The sequence below is a fragment of the Aedes albopictus genome, chromosome 3, assembly GCF_035046485.1.
Source record: "Aedes albopictus strain Foshan chromosome 3, AalbF5, whole genome shotgun sequence".
NCBI classification, from domain to species: domain Eukaryota; kingdom Metazoa; phylum Arthropoda; class Insecta; order Diptera; family Culicidae; genus Aedes; species Aedes albopictus.
The window spans coordinates 190,299,303-190,323,014 of NC_085138.1; the positions used below are offsets into that span (position 1 = coordinate 190,299,303).

Sequence of the window (23,712 nt, forward strand, 5' to 3'; positions counted from 1 at the left end):
GTAACCGTTTATATCACGTGTTGCGCGCTGTGTATTTTATGGGCGCATTTCACACGCTACCCTTTACCGGCCGGGATCGGGTTTTGGTGGCCACCATGAAGTCTGCCGGCCCCGTCTGCTGGTGGAAGAAAGACCGAATAGCGCTGCCGCTGGTAAATGGCAACTGGAGGGCTCGCTCAGCACGTGGTTGGTTGCATACTGCAGCGGTGGCGGTGGCTAAGAGGTAGCACGGATTGCTATTAATTAAAATTAATCACCTTGTCACGGCAAATGAATAATTCGCCCCGCTCCACCCCGCTTCACGGGGTTCACTACTGGGGACATTTCGATGCAGTTCGATGTAGGGTCGTAAAAAGTTATTGTTTTTTCGTGCCATTTGGACCCAAAGTTGCAATTTTCAGCTGAATTTGATCATTTGTAGATAAGTTAGGCGAGTGCTTGTTAAAATTTTATTTTGTTCTTTTGAATGATCTCTTCGTATCTATCGTTGACGTTTGCTCGGAGTTCGAAAAGCAACTTTTAAGGAAACATATTACGGTAACATGGACTACTCACTTTGATTTTCTGAAATTCACGTTTTCTAATTCGAACTTATTCGACTGCGGAATACTTAATAAAACTTCTAAATACTAAGAACATACAAAAACACCACGGATATTCCGTAACAAAATTGTTGTTGTGCAACGTTTATCGCAAATTAACACTGAACATTTGAAACTAAACCGACCATGTTGGAGGCTTGATCGTAACTGCCGTTTGTGCTAATTTAATCATCTTATAAAAAGATAATGCGGCTGATGCTGGCGATCACCGACGATGGTGACGTCATACCATCCTCTCCTGGGCCGCCTGGCCGCCTTCTCAGTTAGTAGTCCTAATTATTGGCTAGGGGAGAGGGGGTGAAATACATGTGCGGAGGTTTTAGATTGAATACTTTTTTTTTCTTTGCTTTCATCGCATATGACATTAATCACCATGTAGTCTTCGTCTGAATCTTATTATGTGGTGAATCGAATGGCACGCGGATCGGTTAATCACCGCGAGGAATACCGTCGAGACAGCGTGGTAGACTGCGACTAGACACGATACCCTAATTCTATATTGGGACATTCAAATTCATCTACATTCTCTGAATCTAAGAAAGTGCTTCAATATTTCCCCGTCCACTGGTTCCAATGAGTATTTTACATAAATGTATTCCTGATCTGAAATTTGTATACATGTTGTTGTATGTCACTACATTTTTCAAGGAAATTATATTCAAGAAAAACTTTCAATCCAACGACCCGCAAGATTTACACCTCTGGTTCTATCTCTGTTTTTACGTAGAGGCCGACTTTATCGAATTGATGATCAAATCTACCCACGTTGTGCCGTTGACAAAACTCTCCGATATGTAAACCTTCTGGCATTCATTATTACCACAATAAAACTGTTCAAACTCTCAACAGATGGCGATCCGTTCGATTAGTAACGACATCTGTTAGTAGAAAAGCAAAAACTACGACACTGCTAGGTTTATTGCGGTCATAATAAAAGTAAACTTGCTTTCGTTTCTTTTTCGCTAATTTTGGTTGTCGCCATATTAAAGAATCAACTGACGTGAATAGAAAATAGTTAATTTTGATCAAATAAGCAATGAATTAATAGTCTGTCACCATTTCCATAACATGCTAACATAAATAAATTGTTTCAGCTGAGTTTTCTTGTGATTCGAGATAGTTTTACTCAATTAACAAATTGATTTGTTTCATTCCGAGATAATAATATTCACCATTTCCGAAGCGCATTAATTTTATGTTTCTGCAACCCCAATATTCACGGTAAAATTGAATGCGCATAAGCCTACCACCTCAATAAATACTAATATATTGCTTTGAAATGATCGCTTCCTACTTACGAATGATGTATCCTCCTGAACTTTACGTGACATCAAATAAGCTCCTCTGCATCTTGAGCTGTCATAGTTTTTGTTGAAAAAAAAAAACAACAACAATCATCATAACCTCTTTTCGGTTTTAAAACAGTTTTATTGCTACTCTTGTTGTGTTTTGCAAAACCTCTCCGAGAGTGGTCCACTTAGCCGGAAGATGTTCTTAAAGAGGTTATCAAGAGGTTTTGATGTATAAATCAGTTTTATTGCAAGTTTTATAAAATCAGTCATGAAGATCTCTTATAGAGCCGAACAAAACTTAAAATGTTACTTGGGTATTGTGCACTTTCATACATTTAACAAATACCATTTCATGGCACCAGAAATCATATCTTTTAACTAAAATTTTGAATTCTGAAATCACCATCTTGAATGTTGAGCTGCCATCTTGAATATTTGGCTGCCGTGTAGGTCCGACAAAAAATCTACTTTTGTTCTGCCCAGCTCTAAATTCCTACAAAAAATTGGAACGATTTCTTTATGTTGTGGCTAAGTTATGCAAAAAAATGTGTTTTTATGTGTTTTGATAGAATTTTTGGGCCTTTTGGAATACAAATTTATAGTATGTATCAGGAAGAAGAAAAATCTCATAACCTCTCGATGTCGGAGAATCTTTATTAATAAAAAAACAATAAACTACTTTATTAATAAATAAACAATAAACTACTAGTGCTTCTTGCAGAAAGAACATTATTAAAACCGCGACAGTGGGGCAAAAGTTCGCAGTAGCTGTGGGCCAAAGTTCGCACTGAATTTCTGAATCTAGTACATCAATGTAATTACAGAATCTTTGATGATTTCGTATAGTAACTACTATATATGTATAATATGTGTAGTATGCACCCTCAAATCGTTCCGGCAGAGAGTTTGAACTTTGTTTTGTAAGAAGATCAATTGGGTTTTTAAATTAAGAAAAATGTATAGATTTTTAAATTTTATACGAAAGAGCACCTTTTCCTGAACCACTTTGATTTTTTTCAGATTTTTAGAACTTCATTTTGGTGCTTAAAATCGATTTCGAAGAGATTTTTCGAAATCACCTTTTGACAGCTGGCCAACTGCTTGACAGCTCCATCCAGTACAAAATGCGACGAGGGGTGATTCGACAAATCGCTCCCATACAAACTTCGAACTGATTTATAAATAGGTTCCAGGGCACCAAAATTCATGAAAATTTGGATTTCGGCTCAGCGTTGCATGCAGATTCTGGATATGGAATTATCTCAACACCGCTAAAGAAGCCAATTGTAAGGCAAACATTACGTTCACCCATTTAACCCCTTCGGGACGACTTTTTTCACCAACCTCGCTGCTGTAGAACACGTCAGCGAGATGCAAATGACCCAACCGTCCTGAAAGGGTTAAATCAGAAAATGAAAAAAATATTTTAAACATTTTTATCCGTCATCCTCGTCATGTTCTTTTCGTAAAGTTTTGAAGTTTTCATATTCATCTACCTTACCGGAGTCTTTCATAGCTTAGCTTGTAAATTCACAGTAATAACACTAGTTTACAGCATTTTTGAACTCGGTAAGATGATGATCATTTTTGGTGTAGAATCATGCCCTGAGTTCGAAAACGCGAAGGAAAAAAATTACAGTAGAGCGGAAAATTTTTCGACTTTCCATACAAGGTTGATGATTTGAAATCGATTTTTGTTCTATTTTTAAGCAACGTCGCTCACTTCACACACCTCATTCTCCGTAATCAATGCTCCGATTGAGCTGAATTTTTTACTGTAACTCGCCTACATATGATATGTCAAATAAACGTCGAGAAACAATTTTTAGGTTGGTTTTTTCTTATTGAAAAAAATACATTTCTTCAAAAAAAATAGGGAATTTTGCTAAAATTTAAGAAGATCGTCCCTAAAACTCGCCAATATCTTGAATTTCATCAATCTGACGCAAAACCTGTATTCAGATGACCGAATGGTATTGTATTCAGCTTTTAATTTATGGAAAAAGATTTAAAATTGGTTGAACAAAACGCAATATATTTGAATTTTAGTAAATTACATATTTTGAAAAGTTGCAAAACTCGATATTGAGCTAAATCTCAAAAACTGTTCTACTTTAAATTTTTTGAAGGTCGGTTTCGAAATCAGCTCTAAATTGTGCTTCAAAAATTTTGGTCGTTGACAGAAGTTCACGACTTTCGTTTTATTTTGTAAACTTGTGTAATTCATCATTATACTGACGGGGATAAGATTAGATTACGGTCCCGTTCAATAATTTTGCTGAATATTTGATTTTTTCATGTATGTCTGTATGTGCACACAATACGATTACCCCACAATGTATTATAAAAACTGCAGTAACGCTGGAAGGGGCAGCTCTTAGTTAATAGTTGTGGAAGTCTTCATAAAACGCATTGTATAAAAAAGCTGAGCACTTGGTCGCATTCCAGTTGGGCCGTAATGTCATGAACAGAAAGAAACTGATTTCATGGCTAGAGTGAAAGGAATTAATGTGAAATAAATGAACTTCACACCAATAAACTACCCTGTACAATTTGCGAACTTTTGCCCCGCATAATGCGAACTTTTACCCCCAGTAGAGTAAGGTGGGCGAAAAGTTCGACCCTAGTTTAAAACTCAACTTCAAGAAATCGAAGCAGATATAAATAAATGAATACCGTGTGATGATTCTATCATCCATGAGCTAAAATTTTGCTGAACAAAGTTACGCCAAATGTCCTTTCAGTTTTGAGTTACAACACTTTTAGTATGTGGGTGTCTAATTCGAACACTTGACCCACCACTGGGGCATAAGTTCGAATCTAGTGTTTGTGGTGTTTCGCTAACCGTAGCACACTATTTCGACACTTTGGTAATTGGAACACCCAAAACCAATTAATATTTGATGTTGGAATTGGAATACACTTTAAAGTTCGATCAGGATTTTACCCAAATCAGGGTTCAGCAAAAATTTGTAGTTTTCCGCCAAATTCAGATAAAACAACATTTTTTTTTTTTCAATTTTGATCGAATTTTCTCACTGATTCCATCATTTTTAGAGATAATATGTACATTTTGCAGAGTTTTAGGGTTTTACCTAAAGTTGCCACATGACTCGAACTCTTGCCGGGGCCCGTAGCGTAGTGGCTACACATTCACCTCATACACGCAGAAAAATGGCGCTTGTTTAAAACAATAAAACGCATGGTTGATTTTCAAACTGATAATTTACTTATTCCAAAGTTATATTTTATTGTTTTCATTTAGAGATTATCGATAAAAACAACCGATTACCATCATTTCATATAATGTCAAAAATTTCATTTCTTTCAACAAAATAAAAAGCATTACCATGGTCCGAAAGCACTCACACATCTATAAAATGCTTACCCCATCATCGCCACAACGAAGAAGGTGCAGCAAATCCAACACGCCAACTTCCAAGTGGAGCTTTGGCCGTGATGGATAACGCGCAGGTACTCACGACAACATCCACAAAAAGTTGATCGGTTTCGCCTTTTTTGTCTTTTTTCTAGTCGTTCTCCTCCCCATCCGCTTACCGACGGTCTAAAAATAGACTTCCGAGCTGCCGCAGTTGCTGCCGTCACCAACACAATCACATTCCGGGTTTGTTAGTGGCAAAAGTGCAGTCGTTTGAACCAATCAATTATTTCATGTTGAAAATACCATATCTCTGTTTGTTTTAACAAACTGTCAAAAATTTCGACAAATGAAAATATTTGTATTATCAAAAAAATAGAACAGTTCAGTTTGAACTAGAAATCAGTTTGTCGCTATAGTAAACCGAAAAATCGGTTGATTTGAACTAGAATTTAATTGTGTTTACAATTTATTTTTCTGCGTGTAAGTGGATGGTCATGGGTTTGATCCCAGCCCCACTGCCCATAATCGCATAGTTGACGTAAGCGCCACTGTAGTTTTCAGCACACTTTTGAAATTTTAACAATGATTAATGAAAAGTTTATGATTTTTTTTCACGTTGATGTCTAGCTAGTGATTAGATCTTGTGCTCTATTGAATAAAACTGGTCACAATTATGTACATTTGATAGATATTAGCTTGTGAGTGCTGACATTATCAATGGTGGTTACGTCAACTATGCGATTATGGGCAGCCCAGCACTTGCAATTTTTCGTCAGTTGCTTTTCCCCCCGAGAGCGGCTGACACTTGTCCCTCTTCTGAGCATATGCTCTAACGGACCCGGAAACCTGGATATTGGCTAACGGCAACTCATAATGGACCCCCAATCGGACTGGAAATGGAACAAGAGCCACACAGCAACATCGTGCACCATGGACAGGGTAGAAAAGTGACAGCAGCGCAAAGGCTACCAGTTCGAATTAGAATTAGTGGAACTAGAATAGAATACATTTAGGCGCTGTACAAAGTGTGAGTTCAGCCGCCAATTGGAATCGCTCACGCAGTGTCCTAGTGGACAATAGAGCTGTAAATTAGGTTAAGTGATTGAAGAATAAACAAAATTCGAACTTTTGCCCCACTATGTTACAAAAATTTATACATGCTAAAATGTTTTCAAAATATACCTAGTCACGCCCCAAAATAAAATATCGAATTCGATTTCATTCCAATTCCATTCCATGCGTTGGAAGGACAATCGCATATTACAATTTTTTGATCAAAAATCAACATTTTGTCATAACTTTTCGAAATATTGATCAATTTTCATATTTTTTGGAGTGAAAGACTCTTTTTTAAAAAGGCTTCGAACAACCTTGACACCCAAAAGATATAACTTGAATTAGGCTTCTACCCCACTCGAACTTTTGCCCCACTCTACTCTACTTGTATTAAAAATTGTATAGCATAAAAGTAACGCGAAAAAATGTAGTATAACGTTTCGAAGGTAACATGATAGGGACTCGTTTAATGAAGAAAAATGATATTATTTTCTTTTCGTTTAATAGTTATTTTGTTGAGTCTGTTAGGTGCGAACTTTTGCCCCGCATTACTCAACTCACGGTGACGTGAGTGCGATGCAACCTTGCCTTGGCGAGTCCACTCTAGAAATCGGAGGCCACCGGCTTACTGGACTTAAGCGATTGCGGACCTGCGTCGCGCCTGCCAACGGCGTCACCGATTTGGAACTTGCGGGGATGCCAAAGTCCCTTAGCGTAGGTAAAGCCCCAGATCCGGACGGAGTACCGAACTTGACCTTAAAAGTATCTATTGCAGAAGCTTCCGAAATGCTCAGGTTCACTCATGCATTCATTTATTTAGTTCGACATCAAATTCATGATAACACTGAATCAACAATTTGCTGCCATAATACTCGATTTGCAGCTGCAGCTCTCCAACCAACGTCGGTCACGCCTAACGCTCACCAGATCACGCTCCACCTGGTGGAGCACGATCCGCCCATCGTACTTTCTGCACTCCACGCCTTCTTGTACCAACCAGATGATTAGCAAACACCAACTTTGCAGGGTTGTTGTCCGGCATTCTTGAAACATGCCCTGCCCACCGTATCCGTCCAGCTTTAGCCACTTTCAGGATGTTGGGTTCACCTTAGAGTGCAGCGAGCTCGTGGTTCATTCTTCTCCGCCACACACCGTTCGAGATGGTCAGATCTGCTACGCAGAAATGCATGGACGAGGGGGTTTTCTCAGAGGTTTGGAAGCGGCAGAGTTGGTTCTATTGCCAAAGGCGGAGAATCCACCCGGAGACTATTACAAGTTTTATTTTTGTGTTAAATGTACTTTAACCCTCCAGCGATCGCGCTGTTGTATTTTGTACAACACGTTGAAAAAATCTCGCTTTTTGTACTCAGCATTAGCGTGGTACTGGCGGTGGTGACCAACCGCGCGTGTTACGGAAGGTTAACTTGTAAATATTCCCCTAGTATTAATGCACATTTATAGGGTTCTGGCAGAATGGAGGCCCGCAATCCTATTTCGAATGCCAACATTCAGGCCATTTCGGGCCGCGATTAAGTACTAGAGATGTAAACCTTTCCCTGGCACAGACTTCAAGTTATAGAACTCTAGTGATGAAACCCGAATCGGGATGCCCCTTAGGATTAGAAGTTCCTAGACAAAATACAAGCTATGAAAGCAACTAATGCTGCGAACTAAAGGCAACCTGCCGGAGAAAATACGATTACAGGATTGACTGATAGACCACCAAAATGTATGAAACCTCGTCATCCTGGCATCGGAAATGGTTATCCAATAGGGTAACAGGGCAACATATTTTTCGTAATAAGACCCGTCGGCATATAAACCAATATCGGCACCTACATTTCAAAAGGGCGTAACTGCATTTGGAAGTAATACCTTCTTTCAAAGCTGTAGGTCGTACTGCCTCCCTTACACTCAAACCACTGTGGTTGTCGGAAAGAGGAGAGTTTTTCCCATCTGGTACCTGTTGTGAAAAACATGGAAATCATAACACATGATCCACAGCTTTAAAAGAAGGTGATGATTCCAAAAGCAGTTACGCCCTTTTGAAATGTTGGTGTCGATATGCTTGATCGACGCGGCGGGGAATGTGCTGGAAAGGATAATCCTGAACAGAATGTTGAGGCACTAGGATGGTGTAAATGGTCTCTCGAGCAACCAGTTCGGCCTCCGGAAGGATCGATCGTAGACGCTACCCTGTCGGTTACAAAAACAGCCGACAGTACTTCAGCGTAAGGGAATGGGAATTCGCTACTGTGCAGTAGTGACTCTGGATGTAAGGAACGCGTTTAATAGCGCCAGTTGGGCGCGCTCCTGTGTTTGGGGATACCCGGATACCTGTACAAGTACAGCACTGGTACTAGTGTACGACACAGAGGTGAATGAGAAGGGCTTACACATAACCTCTCCCAAAGGTCCCATCCTGGGTCCGGTGTAATGGTCTGTCATGTACGACGAGGTGATGAGCAGGGATGCAAAACAGTGAGGATTGCAGCTGAGCAGTCACAAACGCAAAGCACTACTTATGAACAATACTGCCGTAATTCTGCAAAGTGACGTAAGCGCCATTCAAAATGTCGATATTTTTTGGTATATTATATGTAATATCTGGTGTAAAAATAACACTGTGGTATGCCTGCTGTATTAGAATGCAAGATCTAGTCGTAATCTATCATCTATGGAAAGAAACTTAGAGAATGAGCAAGAGTTTTATGCATAATAACCATTAAATGGGCAAAAACTATCAATGTCGCTTACGTCACTTTGCAGAATTACGGCAGAATAGAAGTCTGAATATATTTGCACTTCTTCACTTGCGAGATAACGAAGCTGGTACCCATTTGTCTTGACTCGTGAAGCTACTCTGAGCATTTTTCAGTTTAATGGAAATCGCATTAACACGTCTGACGCTTATGCTTCTCAGGAGCAGTATAGCACAAAACATTACTTTCTGATGCATAGGCGCCAACTTTGGGAGGGCAAGCATAGGTTTGTCTCCCAATATTTGACGATTTTTTAATTTTCCAATGCAAAATATCCGAAAAAACAGGCTTTGCGCGCAAACACCACCCCCCCCCCCCCAATAATTTGATCGAGTTGGCGCGTCTGTTCTGATGGATAATTACATGATTTGCTATTGAAATTGCACTAAAATGCAGAGCAGCAGAGACCACACAGAAGTTACAAGTTTTCATTAACCGATGTCTGCGGTCTCGGACCTGGTGGCCTCACAACTGGGTCTTGAATATTGAGCTCCATCGACGATGCCGTCAGAAACATATATCAAATGAAGTTCGAGCAGGTAAATGGAGGTGAACCGACTACCTACTACGAAAAAGCGGAGACGAAATCTGCAAGCAAGCGCTATGTTGTAATCCGACAGGACATCCCAGCAGAGGCAAACCCAGGGGCTCGTGGTGACAAAGCTTCAACAAGAAAATCAAGGAAGTCGATAAGAATCTGTTATAATTGGGTTTCGTCGGTTTCCTGCTATAGGGGCATAACTAAAAAAAAAAGTGAATTTTCAGAATAAGCGTTTGAAGGTTGGAAATCTTTAAGCACCTGCTACCAGTTCACTTGTTTCACTTATCATTTGACAAAAGTTAACGATTTTCGATCGTTGTATCATGGGAAGGGACTAAAGGACTCCCTAGTAACAATTTTGATTTTATCGAAGTTTTTAGCGATTTAAAAATCCTAACAATAAAACCATTAATACCGACTTGAAAGTTATCTCGAGCTCTTATATGCCACCAAAAGCCCAGGTTCTGGCAATATTTTGGCAGAAGTTATATGATAGTTTTATGGAATGCCAAAGGTGCAAAGTAAAAAACTACCACATCAAACTAATATAGAACAACTAGCTATTTCACATGCTCGTATAAAACTAGAATAAAACATGAATAAACTTTCAAGGCATGCTGATTGTTACTTGGGACTATCTGTTTCATGAATTTTGGATGACTATTTTTTAACGATTATTAAATAAATAACTGATTTTGAGTTGTGCTCTTAATGCAGAAAACTGGTAAAAATGTCAAAAACTCGCGATTCTCAACGAATTCCGGAACGGGTCTTTGTGAGACGAAAGTTTACATAGTTTGTCATCAGGGGCTGTCCATAAACCACGTGCCATTTTTTGGGAGATTCCGAACCCCCCCGAGTGGTCCTTCGTTCATACAAAAAAAAAATGTGTGGACCGCGGTCTTTGCCTGAACCCCCCTCCCTTTAACATGACCACGTGGTTCATGGATGGTCCCTCATTTGAAATCAAAATCTCAAAAATGACAAATTTTGAGTTGTGCCCTATTGCAGGAAACCGACGATATGTGCCTGATCTTGATTATGCACGGTGGTTTATTGTTGGAAATTGAGATCAAAATTTTAAATGTGCTAAATCGTCGAAACAACAAAATGTCAAAAAACAAAAAAAAAACAAAAATGAAATGTATGCAAATAGTTAGTTCTTTGTTCTTCTGAAAAAAAAAATCCATTCTTTCACTTTTTGACGTTTTCCACCCATTCGATTATAAGATGCTTCCCTTAAGACAGAAATGAGTAGTGTAGACGTATGGCCCAGTATGAATAATTTTGAAAGTCATCTTTCTATGAAGTATTTCACCACAGAGATAAGACACTGATTTTACTTTTTATAGCATTCCTCCGTTTAATTTTTGAATGACGGAAATGAGTTGCAATTTCAGTGAATATATGCTAGGGCTTAACGGTTCTAAATTCTAACATGAATCATTCATGCCTTTTCTTTTTTATTTCATTCAGGATACCAAGGGTTTTAGAGTCATCATTCCCGAACTATCTTGATGATTTTGTCAAAAAATCAAACCTTGGACGCAATCCCAATATGATTAAAAACATATGTTTGTATTCTCTGACTTAAATGTTTGCCTTTCATATTGGATCGCCACACTTAATGCTAAGGTAAAATTGTAAGAATGCAAAGAAACTAGTAGTGAGTCAAAAAGTCGTGTGCTTTTACCTTACTACTGATTGTACCTCTTCTACCGACAGCTTTGGCGTGACTCTCACGTGTTACTCAATTGCTGCTGTTCAAATAGAGGTGTCTGGAAGCGATTTTGAAAATCATGTAGCTTTCAAGTATTTCATCACAGAGATAAGACACTACTGTTTGCTTTGCGCTATACATGCACTTCCGGTGGAATGACGTGGGTTCCTTGAGGTACTTTTTGATAGATTCAATACTCTATATGATACATCATGAATAGTGATTTACTTGATCTCAGTCAATGTAACACATTCTATGTAACTGAAGCCAAACAAACTCGCTTCGAAAACACCCCACCCAAAAGATTTCAGTAGATCAATGATCTTTAAGTCATAAAACCTTGGAGCTGCAGCCCGCTCGTCATTGTCGGTTTCTTTTCAGAATACCTGTCATCTAATCAAATGAGCAAAATCAGTCCATTGCGGTGCAGTATATTATCATGCGCTCAATAAAAATGACCAATTGAGTCGTGCCTTCGACTGTGCGGCTGCTGCTGCTGCTGTTAATGATCAAACCGGAGACGTCACGAGAAGGAAAGGCACGACTGGCGACCCGGCCCGGCCGGTGTGGTTTGTCGTTTTATTGCCAAGATCGTTGTACGTTTGCGCTGCGGGCTAATGATTCCAATCTCTATCCTCTATCGGATTGTGGCGGAGCGCTTGGCAACAGAAGCACAGAGATGCCATACCGAAGTTGCTGCTGTGTGTCGGCGAAATAGTGCAGCATGACTTGTTCGCAGGCAAACTGCATAGAGGTGCTATAAAAAAAATCTCCGGATCGTTTCCCTAACGAAGATTCGGACGTGTCTTATGGGCAAACGTAACGTGACTTAAACTGAAGTATGTTGTATTTTTCCGATATAGTTCAGGAGTGTACCAAAGCTGTATCCAAAGATTTGCAATGGAAAATCAGCAATATATGATAACCAACGTTGCCAACGGCATGCTTCCGAACGAAAAAAAAAAAAGAATTTGCGATTGGAAACTCAGTGCGTGAAACTGCCGATCTCTCAACTTCATCAATCAACGTGCAATACCACGGATGGTAATGCTGCAGCAACAAACCCGGCAGAACGTGGAACGCTACAGACAGAAGCAAGAGCAGCGGACCCACATTTCTCGGGGGGAAAAGCGCCGCCTGGAAGAAGCAGAGTGCGAGGAAATGGAACAACTGTGCCGTTCCCATGAAACACGGAAGTTCTACGAGGAGCTCAAAGCATCTCGCAACGGCTTCGTGCCGCGAGTAGAAATTTGCAGGAATAAGGATGCAAACTCTCACGCTTAGGGAAGTTACGAATGCCATTCACGAGCTCAAAATCAACAAAGCAGCTACATAGTATGGTATCGCAGCTAAACTCATCAAGATGGGCCCACAAAAGTTGGCTACCTGTCGGCACCGGTTGATAGTCCAGATCTGGGAGCCCGAACAGCTACCGGAGGAGTGAAAGGGGTGATCTGTCCCATTAACCGTTATGTGTCCGACAATTTTTTTGCCTTTTTCTACACCGTGCTTTTTCCCGGGTACTCTGTCGGCCACATAAGGGTTAACAAGAAAGGCGACCATTTGAAATGTGAGAACTTCAGAGCGCTAACTATTTTGGATGCAGCTCCCAAAGTGCTAACCGAGATCATCTTCCGTTGTCTGTCACCTAAAACGAATGAGTTCACGGGAAGTTATTAAGCCGGCTTCATCGACGGCCGGTCGACAACGGACCAGATCTTTGCCGTACGGCAAATCCTTCAGAAATTTCGTGAATACCAGGTCCCAACGCATCACTTGTTCATCGACTTCAAAGCGGCATACGACAGTATCGACCGCACAGAGCTATGGAAAATCATAGACGAAAACGACTTTCCTGGGAAGCTGACTAAATTGATTAAAACAACGATGGACGGTGTGCAAAACTGCACAAGAGTTTCGGATGAACTATCCAGTTTATTCAAATCTCGCCGGGGATTGCGACAAGATGACGGACTCTCAAGCCTACTCTTCAACATCGCTCTGGAAGGTGTAATGCGATGGCCGGACTCAGCAGCCGAGGTACGATTTTCACAAAATCTGACCAATTTGTTTGATTTGTGGACGACATGGACATAATCGCCAGAACATTTGGAACGGTGGCAGAACTGTACACCCGCCTGAAACGCGAAGCAGCAAAAGGTGAATGCGTCCAAAACAAAGTACATACTGGCAGGTGGAACAGAACACGAGCGGGCCCATCTATGTACTGCCGTAATTCTGCAAAGTGACGTAAGCGGTATTGATAGTTTTGACCCATTTTTGGGTTATTATGCATAAAACTCTTGCTCATCCTCTAAGTTTGTTTCCATAGATGATAGATTACGACTAGATCTTGCATTCTAATATAGCAGGCATACCACAGTGTTATTTTTACACTAGATATTATATATAATATATTCCAAAAAAAGGGCCCATATAGCCGAGGCGGTAAACGCACGGGTATTCAGCATGACCATGCTGAGGGTGACGGGTTCGATTCCCGGTCGGTCCAGGATCTTTTCGTAAAGGAAATTTCCTTGACTTCCTTGGGCATAGAGTATCTTCGTGCCTGCCACACGATATACACATGCAAAATGGTCATTGGCAGAGGAAGCTCTCAGTTAAAAACTGTGGAAGTGCTCATTGAACACTAAGCTGAGAAGCAGGCTTTGTCCCAGTGAGGACGTTACGCCAAGAAGAAGAAGAAGAAGATATTCCAAAAAATATCGACATTTTGAATGGCGCTTACGTCACTTTGCAGAATTACGGCAGTGTAGTAGTAATGTGACGATAGACGGGGATACCTTCAAGGTGATGGAGAAATTCGTCTACCTCGGATCCTTACTGACGGCTGACAACAATGCTAGCCATGAAATACGAAGGTGCATCATCAGTGGAAGTCGTTCCTACTATGAGCTCCAAAAGAAGATACAGTCTAATAAGATTCACCAACGCACTAAGTGTACCATAGTGCAGGGGATAGACAAAATGATCGGGACTGGCAAAATTTTTACATTTCAAATAATGTTCAATTCGCTGCAACAAAAAATGCATCCAATATTCTAAAATTTTTACTGTCAGTTCAACAATTTATTGTGTTTAAGTGATTCGAATTTGGAAAAGATCGGCAATTCTCCACGAAGTTATAAAAATTCTTGAAAATAATTATCCGATAGCCAACTTTGAGCTGTTATATCTCCGGATTCAATGAACCGAATGCAATTAAATTTTGACCATTCATGACTTATATAGTGGGCTACGAAAAACCTTTGACTTAACTTAAAATTCTTAACACGGAAGAAAATTATAGCAACTAGTTGAACATTTTTTGAAAATTGAAAATTTTGCCTGTCACAATCATTTTGTCTATCCCCTAAGACGCCGCTAAAACCGGTGGTGGCATGATGGAGCACTGTGGTACTCCCGCGGTGATGTTGAAGCCTTGTTCAACTTCACTGGCCCTCCACTCCGCACTTCCTGAAGAACTTATGTCGGCTTCGACTTATGTCCTTGCTCAAAGCACTTGAAGCACGCCACTGGCGGCTTGTATATGCTGAGCGGACACACTGGCCAGCCTACTCAGATCTTGCCGACTGCAGTCGCCTTGTTCACCTCCCCTACGGAGAGCTTGACCGTGGCGATCTTCTTGGCCCGGCAGGCGGATCGATGCACTTGGTGCATCTACCACGCACTGCTGTTTAAGTGCGGCAGCGAGTTCTTCTGCTTCGGTGATCTCGTCCAAGTTTTTACACTGGCGAGTCGCCTCCGCCGTTAGGGCTCTTAATGCACTTTTTTTCCCAATACCCCTTGACTTACTTACCTTACCGATCAGGCTAAGGCCGGGGTGGCCTCTGCTGTACATAGTAGCCGCCTCCATTCCACTCGGTCCATGGCTGTTTGTCTTCAGTTCCGCACTCTGCGTAGGGTTCGCAGATCGTCCTCCACTTGGTCGACCCGCCTAGCTCGCTGCGCACCACGTCTTCTTGTACCGGTCGGATGACTCTCGAGAACTATTTTAGTCGGGTTGCTATCCGACATCCTGATGACGTGACCCGCCCACCGTAGCCTCCCGATTTTCGCGATATGGACGATGGTTGGTTCTCTCAGCAGCTGATGCAGCTCGTGGTTCATTCACCTTCTCCAAGTCCGGTCTTCCATCTGCACTCCGCCGTAGATGGTAAGCAACACCTTCCGTTCGAAAACTCTAAGGGCGCGTTGGTCTTCTGCACGTAGGGTCCATGTTTCGTGTCCATAGAGGACGACCGGTCTAATCAGCGTTTTGTAGATAGTTAACTTCGTGTTACGGCGAACTTTATTCGATCGTAGAGTTCTGCGGAGTCCAAGGTAAGCACGATTTCCTGCCACAATGCGCCTCTTAATTTCTCTGCTGGTGTCGTTGTCGGCGGTCACCAGTGAGCCCAAGTACACGAATTCTTCAACCGCCTCGATTTCATCACCGTCGATATAAATTCGGGATAGCGGGCGCGGAGATTCCTCCCTGGAGCCCTTTATCATCATGTACTTTGTCTTCGAAACATTAATGACTAATCCGATTCGTCTGGCTTCACGCGTTAGTCGGATGTACGTTTCCGCCATCGTCTCAAATTTACGAGCTATAATATCAATATCATCAGCGAAACCAAGCAGCTGAACGGACTTCGTAAAAATCGTTCCACTCGTGTTTATCCTCGCTCTCCTTATTACACCTTCTAACGCAATGTTGAACAGCAAGCACGAAAGACCATCACCTTGCCGTAACCCTCTGCGAGAAGGGACTCGAGAGTGTCCCTCAAACTACGCACATCACTCGACCCATCGTCGTCTTGATTAATCGTATCAGTTTATCCGGGAATCCGTATTCGTGCATAATCTCCCGACTAGATGAACATAACAAGAATATATCATAATTATATCTTAATGTGATATAACTAACAAATTATGTTATAATTTTGTTATGACATGGACTGTTTATTACTTTTTTAAACTAAATTATAACAAAATATATTATAATCTTTTGTAACTAGTTTTGTTACAAATAAATCAGAACAAATTCTGTTATAACTTTGTTATTTTTGCTACTGAACAAAATGATCAGTTGAAAAAATAGCATAATTATATCTGAATATGAAACTATTTTAATTTTTAGCTATATTACAAAAAAAAAATGAGAAATTTGATTATGTATTCGTTTTTTTATTGCTTGTAGAGCAAAAGGCCGATGGATGCAGGTAAAAGATCAAAAAATGCTTATAAGGAAGCAGCTTTATTCTATGTAATTGAAATATTTATGAAAAAACATTCTATTGTTGTTGAGGGGCTGCAGTTTTGCTTGTTTTTATTGCGTAGAATGCCGGAAGCGTATCCGAAAACTGAAAAGTACTCATATTTTTTCAACTTTGAACCGATTTAAGTGAACTTCGACTCGTTTGAATAAGAAATCTTTTTTTTTTATTGATTGGTTATGCGAATAGAACAATTGGGTTACGCGGTATTCCCAAAAGTCCAAATTTTCTGGAACATATTTTTATTGAGGGGCCCAGATGCAAAGAGGTGTAAGTGACCATTTTGTCGAGTTTTAGCTGAGCATATCAAAAAATCTTCAGATTTCAAGCTTTCAGGAACATTTTGAAGATTATTTTTATGATGATTTGAAAAAAATACAGTAATCAGACAAAATTGGGTTAATATTGAAACTCCATAAAAAAATAAATCTGGATTAAATGAGATCAATATTGTCAAAATCGGAGAAAATTTATCGCAGATATAACCATTACATAGTTTACCTACTTCAGTTTATTGACTGCTGTTTCATATTATGAAGTAAAAAATTAAGGCATTGCAACTTCTACAAATTTCATCAGACTCTTCCGTATTTTTTATTTTATTCATTGCTTCAATTTGACTTTGGTTAAATATAGCATCATAGCTATTGATATGTTTATCTAAGTATTTATTTCCTTCTTTCAATATCCCAGTCCCGTTACGGTGCCAAAATCCTATCACTTTTCTACGGTTCTCAATTCTTATAGGTTAAGTAAAATTTTAGCTTCAAAAAGTGATACATCTGCACATGAGTTTTTTTTAATCTCGAAATTGAGTAAACAGTTGGATTTATATGTCATTTTAGCAGTACTGCTATTCTAACTTCTAATTATAACGTAAAAAAGTACCGAACAGTCTATGTATTATGAAGTAATGAATGTTAGTGAGCGTGGAGATAGCAAATGTGGTACCTACTAAATAATTCTAATCAATAAAAATGTCAACTATGTATACAGACAATTCTGCTCAATTGATGATTGCATTTGTCTATTATAACTTTTTTCATTCGATCTATTATTATTCGACCATATATTGTTTGACATTATGTCATAAATATCTTTTTTATTACTAAAAATAATCTAAAACAGAATAAAACTAAACAGCATCTGCAGAAGTAATCATATCGGCATATGATATAATTGTGATCAATTAAAACAAAGCCACATTTTACATCCCCTATGACACGAATGCCACAATAATGGTAAAGTGTCGTTAATAAATAGTAATAATAATAAAACATTTTACATCCGATCACGTAGGTACGTGTATAATCGCCGTTCTTGCAGCGCGAACAAAACAAAAAATAAAATAAAAATCATCTCCGTCCGGAAAGAATCTTTGTCGCCGCCAAAATGCACCCCATGACGAAGCTCAATCATAATAGTCGACAAGCAACTTTTTCGTCGTTCTCTTTGTTCCTTGGAAATAGCCGACGACGGGCCATGCGAACGCCACCACTGTTATGAGTGTTTCAGTGCGCATGTCTGCGCACCGCGATAGCGCTGTTGGTAAGAGAGAGAGAGGTTCATTGTTTGATCTTGCATTCAAATCTCTGTCTATTTTAGTCCTGCGACTGACAAACAAGAGATGGGGGAATAGGGAAACTGGCAATACGTAGAACCAGTAAAGCTTCTTTCGTCCCTCACTTCAAGTGCTGTGATAACCTCATTGGTAAAGGCGACTGAAAATTTACGATGGCAGGATAGGTGGTTCAAATCCCGTCCGGGTTTGTAAGTTTTATAATGAGCTAGAAAGTTTTTTTTATGTGTGACCTATTATTTTCTAAAAATAGAATAACACACTTAAAATAATTACCCAAAAATGAGTATAAAATATCAGTTTTTACCCAATCTGATTTTTACCCTAATTGAAAATATCAAACTGTATTATAATTTTGATATATTTTATCAAAAACTTAGAACAGAGTTTGATATATGTTTGATATATTTGTAACAAACTCTGATACACTTTTGTTAGAACTCTTATGATTTTTAGTTAGAATTTTTGTTATTTTAACAACATCCTGCATCTAAATTATAACTGCCTATGTTAGAAAAAAATTGTATAACATAATAACATATTATGATATAATTTTGTTATAGTCCCCTAGTCGGGCTGCCATAGCTGTTCTCGATCGATTGTATCATACGCCGATTTGAAATCGATGAACAGGTGAGCACGTTGTATTCACGGCTTTTCTGCAACACCTAGTGGATGGCGAACATCTGGTCCGTTGTGGCGCGATCACCCATAAATCCAGCCTGATATTGCCCCACGAACTCTCTTGCAATCGGTGATAGACGGCGGCATAAAATTTGAGAGAGTACCTTGTAGGCAGCGCTCAGTAGTGTGATCGCGCGATAGTTCCCGCAATCCAACTTGTCGCCCTTTTTGTATATGGGACACACGATACCTTCCATCCACTCCTCCGGGAATAGTTCCTCCTCCCAAATCTTGGTAATGACCCAGTAGTGCTCTCATCAGTGCTTCTCCACCGTGTTTTAGTAAATCGCTTGGTAGTTGATCTGCTCCAGCGGTTTTGTATTTTTTCAACCGGCTAACCTCCTCCTCAATCTCTTGGAGGTTAGGGGCTGGTAATCTTTCGTTCTGCGCACGTACTTCTAGATCTGTTACCGCGCCACCGTCGGTGCTTGCAACGTCGCCATTGAGGTGCTCATCGTAATACTGCCGCCACCTCTCGACCACCTCACACTCGCTCGTGAGAATATTCATCATCAGCGGAAGTCGGGCCTACTACGGGCTCCAGAAGAAACTGCGGTCGAAAAAGATTCACCCACGCACCAAATGCACCATGTACCAAACGCTAATAAGACCGGTGATCCTCTACGGGCACGAGACATGGACCATGCTCGAGGAGGACCTACAAGCACTCGGAGTTTTCGAGCGACGCGTGCTAAGAACGATTTTTGGCGGTGTGCAGGAGAACGGTGTGTGGCGGAGAAGGATGAACCACGAGCTCGCTGCACTTTACGGCGAACCCAGCATCCAGAAGGTGGCCAAAGCCGGAAGGATACGGTGGGCAGGGCATGTTGCAAGAATGCCGGACAACAACCCTGCAAAGCTGGTGTTTGCAACTGATCCGGTTGACACAAGAAGGCTTGGAGCGCAGAGAGCACGATGGGCAGACCAGGTGGAGCGTGACCTGGCGAGCATTGGGCGCGACCGAGGATGGAGAGCGGCAGCTACAAACCGAGTATTGTGGCGTACTATTGTTGATTATGTCTTGTCTTAATGATGTTGAACAAATAAATGTTTGTATGTATGTATCTCGGCACATGTCGGCTTGTGGTACAAAGCCTCTGCGCGAGCGGTTCAGCTTCTCGTAGAACTGTCGTGTGTCCTTAGCGCGGTACAGCTCTTCCATCACTTCACGATCTCGTTAGACAGCAGGACCGTAGCAGTGAAGATAACGCAAAGTAAGCCACTGAACTACTCTGATGCAGCCCAGAAACTGCTTTGTCAGGCAATTTCTGAATGGGAGACGGATATCGCCATCATAGCGGAACCACACCGAGTACCGCCGGTAACGATAAATGGATCGGGGATGAGTCCTGATAAATAGCGGCGACATGGACGACGGGTAGATACTCCGTCCAGGAGTTGGTGTCTACTACCTACGAGGGCATCGTAGACGGGGGTTATCTTCTGTAGCTGTTATGCACCTCTGCGGTGGTCGATGAAGTAGTTTACGCAGATGCTAGACTGTGTAACGACCGTGCTGACAGGGTGAAGGCCGGTGGTAATAGCAGGTGACTTAAATACCTGGGCCGTGGAATGGAGAAGCCGTTTTACAAACCAGCGGAGTCCGATTCTTCTAGCAAGTCTGGCTATGCTAGATGTCGATCTGGCTAATGCCGGTACCAAAAGTACCTACAGTCGAAAAGGAGCGGAGTTGATTATCGACGTTAGTTTGTGTAGTGCTTGCCTAATAAGGAGTTCGAACTGGAGGGTAGACGATAGCTACATTCACAGCGATCTCCTGGAGGTTCGTTACAGAACCTAAAAAAGCAGGTGTTTGCAAGAAATTCAGACGGTATAAGAATATCTGGAGGAGAGCGTGCAACTTGGGTGGACGAGGAACTATTGGTTCAGTTTCATTACAATTGTAATGTAACGCTTGATAAATGAAAATAAAAAAACAATGAAGTTACACCTTTTCAACACGCCTTTCAAATGCCAACAGTAAAAAGCCGTTAAAACGAACAGGACCAGGTAGACATCGAGGCGCGCGCGAGAGAGTGTTGCTCGTTTAGAGATGTAGGTAGGTAGGTAGGTAAGTAGAGGCAATAGAGTGCTGACTGCTGATCTGGGTTGAAGCCAATTTGTCATCATATATACGAGAATGGTGGTGGTGGTTGGTGATGGTATAGCAGCGGTTTAGATCTCATACATTTGAACTGCTCCACAGTACAACCAGCGGGACTTAACCGGTGGCAACCAGTAACCAGTAAGTGTTGAACATTTAAATTTGATTGAGTAGGGTTTTAGCAATCTGTAATAATTTCTGTCAGGTTTAATAAAAATCAAATCAACCGGTTCCAGACAGGCAGTGGGACTTGTCACTGCTGCTTTACACTAACGGAACGAATGGCGGATTCGCGCCGGAGTTTGGGTGTGAAGTTGTCAGACATGTTCGATACAAGATTACCCATATGCTGTTAATTTATTTCTAATGCAAAAAAAGTTTTTAAAGTTTTTGTTTTTATTTTGTCGTAGGCAGGTTTATCCCAAGTCATGGACGATAAAACGAGTTAGAAGGGTTTTTCTGAAAAACTACGGAAGTATGTAGTTCTTAAATAACCGGAAATTAAACAACCTAAGGGAGAGTGTTTATAGAAGCGACATTCAGAAAAGTCCAAATGATCAGAATGGTTGAAATCCGGAAAACTAACGACAAAATAAAGCATATGAAAAATACAGATTGGAGTTAGAGTAGGCGAATGCTGGACTGAGTAAAAATCTAAATCGAAAATACCTATAATGGGAATGAATTGCCCGGCACCTTCATGGGGGAATCGACTTTATTATGTGCAAATCGGATTAAACGGCTACGCAGTCCTAATGAATCAAAACGAGTTATTTAACCCGACGTTTCGGAACATTTGAGGATGTCTTCTTTAGGGGAATGATAAGTTTTTAATTTTTGTTCACACACAGAGCAAAAAACGATAAAACTAACTTTCCCCTGATGAAGATACCACCTAAAGTGTCGAAACAGATAACATCTCGTTTTGATTCATAAAGACTGTGTAGTAGGGCAGTTCAGACTTCAAACATGTCAAAAAATCAAAGCTCCCATATGTTCATTGCAATCCTTGGTGCAAAACTAGAGTCCTGTCAAATTTTCAGTCATTTCGGTGGTGATTTAATGGTGGCCCAAAAGCAAAATAGGTTTATATGGGAATTACTATGGAGAATTTTCGAAGAAGGTTCTCCTCGTTGTAGAGCATTACCACATGGATGAAGTAAAAGGGTCAACGCCAAATTGAATTCTTCAGATTTTAATGATGAATGTTGCCGAAGACCGGAACTCATTTCGACAATCGGGTAAAAAGTTATTAAACAAATTCTCACTCGCATGCGCATCTTCATACACGATGCCCTTCAAGGTGTGCAAGAAGGTAACACGCATACTATGATTGCGTGTCAAGCATGTCGATCGAGCTGTGGTCTTCTGTTCATGCATGCATGGATAAATATCGATTAATAACTTCTGTCTCGTGAGTCGAAACGAGTTGCGGTCTTCGGCAACATTCATCATTGAGGTCTGAAGAATTCAATTCGGCTTTGACCCTATGACTTCATCCATATGATGAAGCTCTACAACGAGGAGAACCTTTTTCGAAAATTCTCCATAGTAATTCCCATATAATCCTATTTTGCTTTTGGGCCACCAATAAATCACCACCGAAATGGCTGAAAATTTGACAGGACTCTTGTTTTGCACCAAGGATTGTAATGAACATATGGGAGCTTTGAATTTTTGACATGTTTAAAGTTTGAACTGCCCTACTGTGTAGCCATTGAATCTAATTTACCCAACACCGTGAAACGAAAGTAAACTAAATACACCAACTCAGACAGATTTCAAACATTACAAAAACTACATTTTATTCCGCTTATTCGGGTTGGACTAGAGACTCGATACCATGCTCGGTACGGAATTGAAATGCGCTACAAGATCGTGGTCATGAACAGACAAAAAAACTCACATACCTGCGCAGGTTTTTCTTACACGATGACCCAATGACTCGATGACTCAGGCATCATCCATTTATTACGTAACGCTAAAATCGACATTTTCTGAACCCCCCTCTCTCCCCACCGTACGAAGACCATCTCCTAAACCAGAACCATTGTCGCAAGCCTCTCATCACTCCGGGACTACCAGAACATATGGACTCGAAGAGGATCGATTGGAGAAGGTAGCCTCGAGTTTAGCTGTCTGGTTTACAACTGCGAACTTCGTCGTACGCTTTCCATAGCTCGATACGAAGGTATACTACTGTCGAATTGCCAGCTTCCCAAGTAGCCTTGCCATGTTCTAGTGAGGTGGTGTAGTTTCAAAACCAAGGAAGCTTCTTGTTCCACAGACATCAAAATTGATATCGCGTGCACCGTAATTGAACTTCCTGTCAGTAGCGTTAGGCGTGTTATTTACACGGAGCAACTATTGTAAACATGGGTGCTGAGGGTTCGGAATCAACCTGGTTTGCTGGCCGAACGGCGAATCGAATTTCCGGTTGTTGCTTTGGAGGAAGCTGGAATGCGCTTCGATTCGATCGAGCATTTTTAGCAGCAAGCCTTAACGCCACTGTAGTGCCATTAGATGGTTAGGCTGCAGTCCCAACCCCTACGTAATTCGTACGATTTGTAGAGTAATCGGCTGGTTTTTTATAATATGGGGGTTACATTTACTCGGGGATCGGAGCCGCAGATACTGCTTTCCTTCGAGTGGCGGGGACGGTGAGGCTGCACAGTGGACACGAGAATGACAATGTCTTGGATGTCATT

At 40.8% G+C, this 23,712-nt stretch overlaps 1 protein-coding gene and 1 pseudogene across 1 annotated transcript in view; both read right to left on the reverse strand.

Moving 5' to 3' along the window:
- LOC115267304 (zinc finger RNA-binding protein-like) overlaps nt 1–23,488 on the reverse strand; it is a 28,620-nt pseudogene extending 5,132 nt beyond the window's left edge.
- The window catches only part of LOC109429125 (neural/ectodermal development factor IMP-L2), a 132,287-nt gene that overhangs the window by 20,731 nt on the left and 87,844 nt on the right, over nt 1–23,712 (reverse strand). The gene's annotated exons all lie outside the window — the stretch shown is intronic.